Here is a 14,435-nt window from a genome sequence, read left to right on the forward strand (position 1 = left end):
AGTAGAGGACTCCACTTTGGTCTCTGTGGTAGCAGGTGAGACATTTGGCAATAGCAGTAGCTGGATCAGGCTTAGCAAGTGCTGGCTCCTTCGAACTCAACCTCCACCACTATGGCTGCTCCATTCAGAAGCCCATTGTTGCAGCAGGGGATTAACTCAGGGCAACAGTTTACCAAGACCAGATTGCTGAGTCCTTCTGTCTACTTGACTATTTGGTTCCTCTCATTCATGCTGGATATTCTCTGTTCCACACTGTGATGTAAAGATGCTCATGCCAATTTCCATAAGTCCAGCCATGTGCCTCTTCTCCAGAATTCCTTCTCAACCCTCCAATCCTTCTCTTCCCAGATTCCTGAGAAACTAGCCAAACCACCCACCACTGCTCATGAGTCCATGTGTATTCTTTGTTGGGCTACTTCACTTTCTACAAAAAATAGTGCACCACCCAAAGCTTTTCTCATTGGGAGGATTTCCTCACATGACTCTCTTTCAGGGCCTCTCCTGAGCACTCCATTTTTAACTTTAACCCCACGTGGAAAGTTAACTCATCCCTAAATTATAATTAAACTTTCTCCTTCTTCCTCATCTGGTAATAAGAAACCTGCTATGTAGCCAAAAGTAATAGATGACATGGAGTCCTGGGCCACTTGTTACTGAAGTTTTCCTACAGTTCTGGTCCCAATCTTTTCTAGTACCACTTCCACATTATTAATGGATTGCATCAAGCCTCCCTGACACTATCACATGATGGTTCCGGCTGAACCTAGCTATGAGGGTCAGCTCTGATCACTCCATTATTTGAGTTTCCATGATCAGACGCTTCTCACCAGGCCTCAGAAACATGCTTGACACTCTTTTTAAAGTGGACTATACTTCACTCCAGCAGATGTCATGGACTTACTCTGAAATCCTTGGAATCTTGGTTGTGGTCTTCCTATTGGGGCTTGCCTTATATTCTAGAGTCTTTTCCCACCACCATATAACTTTAGTACCACTGTACCTGCAAGGCTATATGGTCCAAGGGTCAAAACTGCTTGACCTGCAGCCCAGAACTGCTGCAGAACTCAGTCTTTCTCTGGACCCCACTGGGCAAATAAATCAGGACAATATTCTCAAGCATGGAATATGCTTCCTCCAGAATGCCAGAAGGCCTACCAAGCACTGTGCTTCCTTCTCACTGATGGCAAAAGCCATCCAGTTCCATGGTCCATAGGGTTACTACCTCCCTTAAATCTCTTAGTGCCTGAGATGGTATTCTTGACAATGTGTTCTTTTCTACTAGGATCAAATCCAGTGTCACCACTGGTCATTCAACTCTTTCACTGCTACATCGTTTCTGGAGTTACCAGGATTCCACCCACCAATGATGGTGGCATTTGTACTGTCAGCTGGTCAGGAAAGTGAGCCAGCTCTAATACTCCACTTTAGAATCTGCTTCCTGGGACCACTTCTGGTTCCCAATGGTCCTAGCAACAGACTCTGAGAGACTTGTATGCTGAGGATTTTTTGAGAAATGCTATAAGGAGAAGGAAAAGCATCACTGGGCAGGGGGAAAAGATGAAGTGAGACACAGTTTCAACAGAGACTTCAACAGATCCCACGAGATGTTACGGAGTTGGATGACCCTGCAGAGCTGTCCAATTCTGAGACAAAAAACAAACAAAAACAGACTTTCATATTCCCTCATCAACTAGTTATTGGATACAGTCTCCCTCAGAAAAAGAGCCTAAACCCTTGGAGCAGTGATGGAATTTTTTCTTAAAAGTCTAAAATTATTATTTTAAAAGTCAAAAGTATTATTTTTCCTCAGATCATATAGCCTTTAGCCTACTCTAGCTACACATTAACCACCTCTACTTTGTTCTAAACACACACACGCACTTTATTTCCCAATTAGTATATTACCGAATTTACTAATTTGCTCAAAATTTTTGCATGTATTCTATCCCTATCTGTTTAGTGGTTCTTTTAGTGTCTGATTGTTGCAATCTCTCTCAGTCTTTATATGTCTGAAATGTCTTCACTTTGACCTCAATATTAAATGGTAATTCAATTAGGTATAAAATTCTAGGTTGGCAGTTGTTTTTCCTAAGCTAATTATATTGGTGCATCTCTGACATACACGATTTCTGAGAAGTCAGTCTAATTATTCGTCCTTTGTATTGGCTGCAATGCACTCTTTTTCTTCTGAAACGGTTATTGGATATATACAGAAGTCTGTCCATATATCCTCCAGGTATCTTAAATGTTCATTCATATACATTCTCCTGATCTCTAACTGGAGTTTCTGGGCAAATTATTTATTACTCTCTTCCAGTTTACTAATTCCTCTTTGCCTGTGTCTAATCTAGAGTATATTCCACCTTTAGAGCTTTTATTTTCACTGGCCATTATATTCACTTCCAGGATTTTTAACTAACTCTTTTTCATACCCAGCTCTTGTTTCCTTTCACCCTGGGTTTTATTTCTTTATTTGTTCCTTATGGATGGTATTTCTTCATTTATCTCTCTAAACATCCTAAACATATTTATTGTAAGATACTTATCAGGTTGTCCTACTACATTAACTATTAGGTGTTGGATTAACATACAAGGTTTTTCTTTTCTTTTCTTTTTAAAGATTTTATTCACTTAAAAAAATTAAAAATTTTAAAAAGATTTTATTCACTGACAAAGAGGGAGAAAGAGAGCACAAGCAGGGGGAGAGGCAGGCAGAGGGAGAAGCAGGGTCCCCACTGAGCAGGGAACCTGATGCAGGGTTCAATCCTAAGACCCCAGGACCATGACTTGAACCAAAGGCAGATGCTTTATGAACTGAGCCACCCAGGAACCCCCAAAGTTTTTATTCTCCTGACTATTATTTTAGTATTAGGGGTTTTTTCCCCTATGATTTTAGGAGTTATCATTGATCTTCAAGATTCTTTTCTCTGTTTATTCCTCCATGTCTTATTTTATCATGTTTTTACCCTATCCCCCATGTTCTTCATACCAAAGCCATATCTTATATTGAAGACTAGATACTATGTAACAGTTGCTGTCACAAAGTCATCTTGGGGCTTCGTTCCTTTTCTGGTCACAAAGTTGTTTGCTTCTCCCATCGCCCATAGTTTCATATGAACCTTATTTTACCCCCTTTAGCAAGAGAGCAACTTTTCACCGAGCCCTGATTTCAATTACTGAGTTTGGTTCTTCCCTAACACTTCACAGAGAGCAATTTACTCCATGAGCAGGAACTACCAGGCTTTGTGCCCATAGAGAGGCAGCCCTATTCTTTCATTTGCACCTCTGCTGACTACCAAGCATTTCTATTTTGTATCTGTTCCACAGAGATACTTGCTTTATTTTATTTTTAGCACAACTGCATCTTTTAAAATTTTACTTTTAAAATTTTATCTATCACTGTTTTACATTTGGAACAGAGGAGTGCTTCAAAGCATAAGTTTACAGAGCCACTTATATAAAAGTTGACAAACACTTGTTTTCAGGGGCGCCTGGGTGGCTCAGTTGGTTAAGCAGCTTCCTTTGATTCAAGTCATGATCCCAGGGTCCTGGGATCAAGCACTGCTTTGGGCTCTCTGCTCAACAGGGAGCCTGCTTCTCCCTTTCCCACTCCCCCAACCTGTGTTCCCTATCTCGCTATCTCTCTGTCAAATAAATAAATAAAATCTTTTTTTAAAAAAAATTTGTTTTCAAACATTTGTTGAATGAATAAATAAAATGCTCTTTGCATTGTTAGGAGTCCCTCAGAGCCTTTGTGCTATTCTCTCAACCTTGAATGAACTTTGCCTCTTTTCAATCCTACTCATTATTCAAATATTATTTCTCCTACAAAGATTTCCCTGATGACCATACGCCCTACACAACATTTATTATTTTCACTGTTCTCTCCTCACATTTATTACAAATCTTTTATAGCATATTTCATACCATATAACAATTATCTTTATGTCTGTCACCTCAATTAATTGCAAAACTCCATCTTATTTAACTCTGCATTCTTTGTGCCTCACATAGTAGACTGCATTTTCATGTTTTCAAGCCTTTACAAATGAATTGCTATGAACCACTGAGCAAGAGTATATATTATTTTAATCACTAAACTTTCTTTATTCTAATAATATATGATCTAAGATGTGAAAATACTTTATGCTAATTCAAGCAGTGCTGGTCCCATTTTATGGGTTACACCAATATGTTGGGAAGAATTTATGATTTAAGTTCTGTAATGACTGATAGAACTTTTAAAAGCAATAAAAGGGTACCATGAAGAAAACTTTTCCTTGTGTAACTTTAACATCCCTGGCTTAGACTCTCAAAGGAGAAGGACTATGTCTTAAGTATCTTTTGATCTCTAATCCCTGGCATGGCAACTGGCACAAAGTAAACCTTTAACGAATGTTACTGAACTAAAATGCAAAAGTTTTGCTGCCTATTGTGAATAAATTGTCTCATTGTTATTTATACAATGTTTATAGAGCAAAATAACAACTATTATTTATAGAAATCTTACTCTGTGCCAAGCACTGTTAGCTATTTAAAATCAGTATTGTGTTTAACTTTTAAAATAATTGAGAAAGGTATTTAATAATGGAAAGTATTAATCAAAACAAAAAAAACCCCACACACATGAAAATTAAAACCACAATGATATACCCCTGTACACTGACTAGAACAGCTAAAAATGAGCAATATTAAAAATATATTAAGTAATCTCATTTTGCAGATTAAAATTTTTTAGATCAGAGAAGGTAAATAACTTGCCTGAAGTTACCTAGTGAATTCCAGCAGTACTGGGGTCTTAACACAGGTGGGTCTGACTGCCAAATTCTTGTCTTTCCTCTCCACATTCTTTCTCTAAACCATGTATACTTATTCATCTTTCCCTATGTCTGCTCAGTAACATCTTTAGATTCTATTTTATTGGGGCATAAAACTCAGCTATAAATATGAGTGAGGAAAGGAGAAGGAAACAAAACTTCTCATCGCTTTAGGAGGTTGGTTCTTCTGTGGGTTTTGGGTTTTTTACATATGTTTAAATTATCATTTAAAGTTCCATCTAAGGGGTGCCTGGGTGGTTCAGTTGGTGAAACATCTGACCCTTGATTTCAGCTCAGATCGTGATCTCAGGGTTGTGAGATTGTGCCCCAGGTGGGGCTCTGTGCTCAGTGGGGAGGCTGCTTGAGGATTCTCTATCTCCCCCACCCCTCCCTCACCTCCCCACTCTCTCTAGTGTGCACTCTCTCGCGCTCTCTCTCTTCTCTCTCTCTGTAAAAAATTGAATAAAACAGTTCCCGTCTAGTACAGGTACTTCCACGGGTGTCCCTGAGCAATAGATGAAGTACCCTGAACATCTGTGAAAAAAGGAAGTGAAAGCTACACATAGAATCTGTCTCAGAAATGGCTCCACCCCCTCACAGCTGCAAAATCACGTCGGTGAAGAGGCTTCATGGAGACACAAGTCATTTCAGGTGGAGCCACCAAATCACTCATCTGAGACAGAGAGAGAGAACAAGCTTGCTCACTGCTGCTGGAGAACAGCAAATCAGCTAGAATGGACCCTCACTAGGAATTATGACGAGAAGGGGTGTCATGTTAAGCAGAATAAACTTCTTTATATTACTCCACTAAGGACATAAGAGGATTAAGTCTTCACTAGTTAACTTGTTATCTCAGTGATAGACTCTCCAATTGAGGGATTTTAATTTTTACAAATAAAGGGATGGTTTCACAGAATGGTCCACCAGGGTGAGAAACGAGGCCACCCTTCTGCACAGCTCTATTTTCCGCACCACCGTGGAATTTAGCAAAAGCCTCGTTCTGCAGTGAAAGGTTAGCCCTTATTCCGGCAAGCTCCAGACTATTTGAGCAATGAACATTTTAAATCAGCATAATTATATTTCACATGGCAATAAACACTTTCAGTTTAAGTGCGCATAATTTGTCTCTTTGTCTGATTCTCTTTGTTGCATTAGTTTTCTCCATGGTGAGCATAAAATAACAGGATTTGTGATGATTCCCTTGAGATTACTCTTTTCCCTCTCTCTTTCAAAAATGCTCAAGATGTTTTGTTTATTAAAAAAAAGAAAGGAAGGAAGGAAGAAAAAGAGAGTTGAATTTTATGAGACCAATCTCATCTCTAGCCTTTTGGTTTGGAAATAATCCGGGCAGGTTACAAATGTGAAAAGTTGTTCTCCACGGCAGGCAACCGGGGTTTTCAGTTTTTTCTGCATCTCTCCTGATTCTCTGTTGCATGGCCGGGCCTGAAGTTGGTCTGCCTCAAGTTTGGTCATCTGGCTTTGATTGGTATTCAAGTGGAGTGGTGAGTGTGTAAGACTCTAATCCCGGCAACACATGGTAATCTTTTCATTCTCTCTCAGCCTCCACCTGTTCCATGGTCCAGTGGAGGACTGCAAATCCTATCAAGGGAGGGCAACCCGACTAAGCCTGCCTCCCTGGCTTCAGTCCATCACATGTGCACTCGGGCTGCCCAGCGCCCAGCCAGCTGCAGCCCAACGATCATGTTATCAGATGACGGATGGCTTCATATCAGGTGTTTAAACTGACAAGCTGCCCCATATGGTAAATGATTCGGGAAGTCTGGCCTTGCTTGATGAATGGGGAAAGTGACAATGCCAATCAGAGTGACCCTGAGAGCCTCCCTGCTGCTGCCCCAACAGCCACCATCACTTCTATCCCACTGGTCGACTTTTTTTCCATTCTGTTGTCACTCAGCTAAGGTTAGACCTACTGTCACTAAACTGTCGCTAAATTATATCATTAATCCAAATATTTTCCTTGCAAGAACTTTCATAAAATGGATGCCAGGCCTCCAGCAGCCTTGTGATCAGAATTAGAGGGCAAGACACAGGATTCAGTACAATAATTTTAGAGGATGTTTCACATCGCTTTTCACAGTCTGTTTTGAAGTAAAGGTGGTTATTTTGGAGGAAACTGTATGTTTTACGCTGGATCAAACCAGGATCCACTGTATCAAGAAAGGCAAGGCAGCTCAGTGTGTTGTGTGTGGATCTGTCAGATGTAAATCTCCTGGTAATACTGGTTGTCGAGTACCGATTGGTGTCTGTGAACGTCTGAAGGGAATTCTTGGCATGGCTTTCCCAAACTATCCTGAGAGGGTCTGTGATTTGATAATCTGGTTTTTAAAAATTCAAGTGTTTAAGAACCTGTAATGTGTGTTAACCGTTGCCCACTTTGGCTCAGTATGATACCGCCTGTAGGGAAAATGTGTGCTTAAGGCTAGATTTACCAAGCACAAGACAAAATGAAAATTTCTATCAGTGGAATCGATGGCACATCAGCCCTCCATGTTGTATTGTGAAGACGCCGTCTATTTATAGATTGTATATCATATCAATTACCCATCATGGCAAATATCAAATAATGGAGATGAAGCAGAATGCATGAACACTTCAAAACAATTTTCTATGCAATATTTATTTTCATCAACAATTCCAAATGACTGTGAAAGACTCATGAGCCAACCGCCGATTGTTTTATTTTTAATTTAAAAATATATTGTCACCCAGGTCTTTGATGAAAGTGTTGCTTTGTCCACCTCAGTTATAAAGCACATCATTTTTTGCAACCATGAACAGTGAATAAACAAAACAAAGGGGGAGTTTAATGGGAATGACAGCACAGCAGGTACATTCATGATTTAGTATCATTTCAGTTTCATCCAGGAAAATTGTCAACCATTCCAGGAATAAAAAATAAAATGCTATGTACTGTATAGTATAACCTCTTTAAATTGGCAATTTGTAGCTGTTTGATAATTCATTCTTAAGCAAACCTCAACTGCTTGCTACCTGCTGTATTCATTAGCCTGTCCATCTTCCTATTCCCTGTAGAGCACGCAGAACTATGATTGTTAGAAAAATGTTGTGCTGCTGTGTGTATTTGCTACTTAATACATGTATATATGTTTGCCACATATTTTTATGCAATTGTTTTAGAAAGATGAGCAAACATTTTTTTTCCCGGCCTGGAAGATAGTTATTAATGTTTTCTGGATGTTTTGCAATGGATCCATTTTAGATAAATAATGTATTACACACTGTGTCATATGCAGTAGAATTTTTTTTTATTCATCTATTGAGCATAACATGCAAAGCTCAATATAGAAACTACCAAATTTTAAGAGCAACAGCTCTCTGTATGTGGCACATTTGCAAATATGGGTATTTCAGGGTGCAAATTAAAATAGTTTGATGCACCATATCACACTTTCTCAATGAAAGGGAAACTTTCCTTGTGCTTACTATAAACACTTCATTTACACGTTTATTTGAGACTTTGTTAAATTAGATTATGTAAACACAGGCTGGATAGCAAGTCAGATTTAATACACATGAGTTTTAAAACTGACTTGCATGCTGAACATAAAAAGTATAAAGGACTTCACCAAGATTTATTGATTCATGTCAAGGCATCATTACTTTTCAAAGTGTGAAAAATGATCATATATTTATGACCTGCCGACTGAAGCTGTTTTGTGAATTAGCAAAAGCTCTGGAGAGGAGCAACCTAATTGCATTATCATAGAATCAGAGATGGTTGTCAATTTCCCCCATTTAGCTTTTCTCCTTTAGTTTGTTAAAATGAAGGTGCCATACGTTGGTTGAATTCACTAATACCCTGATGAATGAGGTATTTTCCCAGTAGGCTCGCTACCAGTATAAACAGTGAATTAAGAATGATAGACCATCAATCATATCTCCTTCAAACAGATATCTGCCCTGAGATTATTCATCATATATTAGGGCCACTTAAAAAGTTTTCACACCAGATTCACTGATGAAAAGATTTAAATAGTCCATAATCTTCAATGTCTCTTTCGGAAGCAAGAGTATGTGAAATAGGCTACTTTCTTCATTAACACAGTTTTCATTGTCTCTTTCATTTCAATTGTATCATCGCTTTAAAAAATAGTAGTAACACTATTCACCTTATATTGGTTCCTGTGCTTTAGTAATATCCTAATTATGACTAGAGTCTGTTGCTTGGTAGTCATTTCTTCTTCATGTTATCACAAAGTAAAGGTAGTTCTTTGACAATTCCACAACTGAATAGAAAATTCAGGCTTAAATAAATGCTCACTTACCTCTTAGATTTTTGGCATCTACAAGTTTAAGATGACCGGGTGATTTGTGCAGGGTTTTTTATGCAGAGGGTCAAAGCTTGCCCTCAGGCGCCCATGTATGGTTCCCCTGAGGTTTTGTCCCTTTAATGGAAATTACGAGTATGCATCCAAGGGCAGGATTCCTCCCAAAGGGATTTATCCTGCCTCAATGTGCAAGCATAATTCTCATTAAAATTAATAGGAATCGTACACATGCATCTAGGGAAGAAATAGACCCCTAGGTTCAGATCACCTCATTCTGTTTCATGCCAAGGATGACAGGGTCTGCCCTGAAGGTGGGCATGTAGCCAAAGGTTGGCGAGCTCAGATAAGCAATCGGAACTTCCAGCGCTCACCTACTCCCTGTGTGAGGTGCTGCGATTTTTTTCTTTCTTTGCCAGAGTTTGTACAGGAAACCTAGCTAGCCTCTTATTTGCTAAGCTTTTCTCCAGCATGACAATTATTTCCATTATTTCTTCTCCAGGGAGTTCAGGAAAACTGGGCATTGCTTATACTCGATTCTTGGATTGAAGGTTTTGGATCGTTTGTATTTATCAGAATCACTGGACCATAATATTTGTCTATTCTCTCCTTTTGTAATGCTTCAAAAATACCTCTTATTTGACTGGATAAGTGGTATTTAACTCCTGGTGTGTTTTAGGGCCTGAGAAATCAGCTCTTTATTCAGGGGAAATGCAGCTTTAATGCACACATTGCTAAACTGGTGTAAATTCAACCAAACAACCTTTGTAGACCAACTGAATCTATGTAGCATGAAGAAGAGAGTAAACCTAGCATTTGATTAATCTGATCATTTCTGTTGAAAACACATAAATCAGCCCATAAAAAAGTATAACCCTACTTTTCTGAAAAAAAAAAATGTGTGTGACTGAATTAATTTCAAAAACTGAATTATTCCAAAAACCCTAATATTACCACTCGGAAGCATATTTGAATTTCCAACTCTTCTCACTTACAAAGGCAGCTTAGCGTATGAGAAACACTAGTGCTTTTATTGATTCAGTTTCATCAATGTTAACAATATATTTAAAGTTAAGGATTTTTTTTATCTCCCTGGGAGCAGATTATACAAACCAATTTTGACATCAACCAAATAAAGCACAAATCTGTATTAATGAAGGATATGTGTATAAAATCAGTAAACTTGGCTAGAAGATATGATAGATGCCAGTTGCCATGTATCCTTAAAAGAAAAAATCTCACAGAAAAGTAGGACACTCAAGTGACTACATAAACAGCTAAATTAAACCTCTTCAATTTTCAGTTGCAATCAAATTGGCCAAGTAGTTCACTGAATCATAAAATATTTCCAAGCAAAACCCATAAACCGATGTTGAGACTCAATTAAATAATTGGCAGAGTTGGATCTGGAACCTTTGTACATCGAAGTAAAGACTTGGCATATAACAGGGGGATCTAGAAGATAAGTACAGGTGAATACCAAGTTGAACCCTTCTTCCTGTTGTCAGTGACACCCCTCTTTCCTGATCCTGTCTATTTTGCTGAATATGCCTCCTTTTACCATCCCGTTTCCATCATGGAGCCCGTTTTGCTAACTACAGATGTCTTCCTCAGTTATCCTGTGTTCATGTCCAGGTTTCAGCTACCATTTTGGTATCTGAGACTTTCACTTGTTATAACACATCTAAACCACTTTTCTGAGTTCTAGATCCTACTAAATTGACTACCTGAAACTCAATACAGGCAAAGAAGAACCCCCTTTTTCCTTCAGAGTTATTTTTATATCTACTCCAACAATTCAGATTAGTAATGACTGGCATGAGAAAACAGAAAGGCCTTGGAAGTGCTCTTTTTTTCTCTCCTCCGATATTCTGCAGAATATAGGCTATAAAACTAACTCTATATACTCAGAGCACATCATTCTGAAAGAAACTAGATAAATTATAAATGTTGTATAAACACAGGTATAATTACTTGTTTTGAATGAATATGCATCTGCTTAAAATGATTTATTTCAAATTACTTGTGCAAGCTCTTTCTTCCTCCTCAAATTAAAGTATCACCCACAAAATATATTTTTTGCTGCCATATATGCCCTAGTTAAAGAAATGGAGAATTTCTTTGAAGTTTCCTAACATTATACGGCCTTTCAGATAATGATTTCTGGAAGTGTCTGAAATTGTTTCCCTTCATAGTATATATGAAAGCAAACTACATCTTAACCCTAGATATTTCAGTATGTGTATAAACACTATTTTAGTCCCTTGCTGGTAGGTAAGTCAGCAAATGTGAAAGCAAAAGTATCTAAATATATAATTATCAAATTAGTTAAATTCAATTTCATGCCAATAGAATTAAAAGATTCAAATGGACAAGAATTACATGTGGTTTTGTTTTCTCTCATTTTATCTTATATTTTAGACTCAAAAAAGTAATATGTTAATATATATCAGTAAAGAAGAAATCCAAATGATATAATAACATATAAGATAACAGTGTAAGTCCCTCTTCACTACCCAATCCAACACCATACAGAGATAAAATAGTCTTTATCTGCCTGTTTTGTCAGAGCCATAAGTCCAGCACCTTAGAACAATCAATAGTACATGTTAAGGATTCACTAAATATTTGCAACATTGGAATCCTTCCAGTTTTCTGTACATTTGCATATATATTCAACATTAATGTAAACGTAACGTGCTTCCTATCCTTTGATCATTGTTGTTACAATTCCATCTATCTCTCCACCAGTTCTCTCCATCTATCTACTTTTAACAATTATATCATTTTCCACAGTATGGAAGAATCATAGTTTATTTCACCATTCATCTTTATATTGTGCCTAAAATTTTACTAATGCAGCCAAAGGTGCAATGTTTATGTATGCATGGAAATATATTTACACAATTGATTTCTAGAGATTGAATTTCTAGGTAACGAACACACAAGCATTTAAAATTGTCCCAATATATATTCTCACGAGTAGCAAATAAAACTATTAATTATATAAAGACTTTGAGAACATTTAACTCTATGACTATGATGGATGAGAAAGAATACTTACAAAATTGTTGCTTTAATTTACATTTCCTTGGTTTCCACTTACGTTGAACAACTTCTGATATGTTTATTATACATATGTACTATTTGTTTCTATATACATTCTCAGTTAACCAATTTTGGTTAATTTTTTCTCATTGATGCATAACCTCTGTCTGTTATGTATGTTAGAAAAATGTTTTTTCCTGATCTGTTATTCAACCTTTACAAGAGATTAAATTTTGTATTATAGGAAGAAGAAAAAATAATACAGCTTTATCACAGATGATATGGTTACATACATAAATATCTAAAAACACCAAAAGGTAATTTCAGAATTATTGAGTAATTTAGCAAAATTACTGAATCCAAGATCCAATACAAGATTATATATATCTATTACATATATAGATATATATAATAAAACACTGCTTTTTAAATCATTATTATTGAACTGTAATTGATATACAATACCCTACTAGTTTCAGGTGTACCTCAGAGTGATTCAGTACTTTTACATTTCATGAAATGATCTCCATAAGTTTAGCTGCTATCTGTCATCACACAAAGTTATTGCAGTGTTATTGACCATACTCCTTATGCTGTACATTATAGTCTCATGACTCCTTTATTTTATAACAGTAAGTTTATACTTCTTAATCCTCTTTGCCTTCTTCACCCACCCCCAACCCCCCCTGCTCCATTAACCAACAGTTCGTTTCCTGTATCTGCGGATCTGTTTTTGTTTTGTTTTGTTAGTTTACTTATTTGTTTTGTTTTTTAGATTCCACATATAATTACAATTCATACAGGATTTGTCTTCTTCTGTCTGACTTACTCACTTAGCATAATAGTCTCTAGGTCCATTCACGTTGTCACAAATGGGAAGATTTCACTATTCTTGTGACTGAATAATGTTCCATTGTATATATAAACCACATCTTCTTTATCCATTCATCTATTGATGGACACTCAGGTTCCATATCTTGGCTATTGTAAATAATGCTGGAATAAACATATGGTGCATATATTCTCTTTAAATTGGTGTTTTCAGGGGCGCCCGGGTGGCTCAGTGGGTTAGGCCTCTGCCTTCAGCTCAGGTCATGGTCCCAGGGTCCTGGGATCGAGCCCCGCGTTGGGCTCTCTGCTTGGCGGGGAGCCTGCTTCCCCCTCTCTCTCTGCCTGCCTCTCCGCCTACTTGTGGTCTCTGCCTGTCAAATAAATAAAAAAATATTTTAAATAAATAAATAAATTGGTGTTTTCATTTTCTTTGGATAAATACCCAAAAGTAGAATTGCCGAATCTCATGGTAGTTCTATTTTTAATTTTTTGAGAATCCATCATACTGTTTTCCACAGTTGCTGCACCAACTTACATTCCCAAAAACAGTGGGGTTCTCTTTTCTCTACATTCTCGCCAACACTTGATATTATTTCTCTTTTTGATAGTATCCAATTTGATCCATATGTACTGATATTTCATTGTGGCTTTGACTTGCATTTCCTTAATGATTAATGATCTTAAATTGTGTGTACATACATCTATGAATATTTTTCTTTGTGTCTTCTGGGTATTGTGTCTTACAAAGTTATACCTTTCTCTACACAGTTCATAAAAATATTACTTTTAGAGGGTTTTATTGTTTGTATTTTAACACTTAGCCCTTTGTTTCCTTCTACCCAATATGTTTGTCATTCTTTATTCTGTTAATGTGGATAGTATATTACACATGTTCAACAATCTTGTATTCTAGAAATATATTCTACTTGGTCATAATGTGTAATTCTTTTAATATACTGTGATATTTATTTTATTTAATTTTTCTGCCTCTATAATATTAAATGATATTGGTCTTCAATTAAACTACGCTTATCCAGACTTTATATCAGGATTATGTAAAGCACATAGACTATATTAGCCAATTTTCCATATTTTCCAGTGCTCTTCAAAGTGCTTTAGCATTTAAATAACATAACACATCTTTGATGTTATGGTTAGCTAGAATTTATGAAAACCTGTTATTTATATAAGTGTTAGATATTTGATTAATTATTTAATTTCTTCGATAATTGTTCACCCAATCATATAATATACTAACTCTTATTGGTCTTTAACCCAATGTCTTTTGTGTTTTCTCTCTGACACACCCTCATTATCTTATAAGACAAGTACAGAAGTTTTTTTTCCCTATTGTATTGGTCTTAAAAAAAAAAACTTCAGATATTACTGATCAAATCTAATATTTATTTTGCTTTTTATTTCACTAATTTTT

Source organism: Martes martes (assembly GCF_963455335.1).
Source record: "Martes martes genome assembly, chromosome: 4".
In the NCBI taxonomy this organism is placed as follows: Eukaryota; Metazoa; Chordata; class Mammalia; order Carnivora; family Mustelidae; genus Martes; species Martes martes.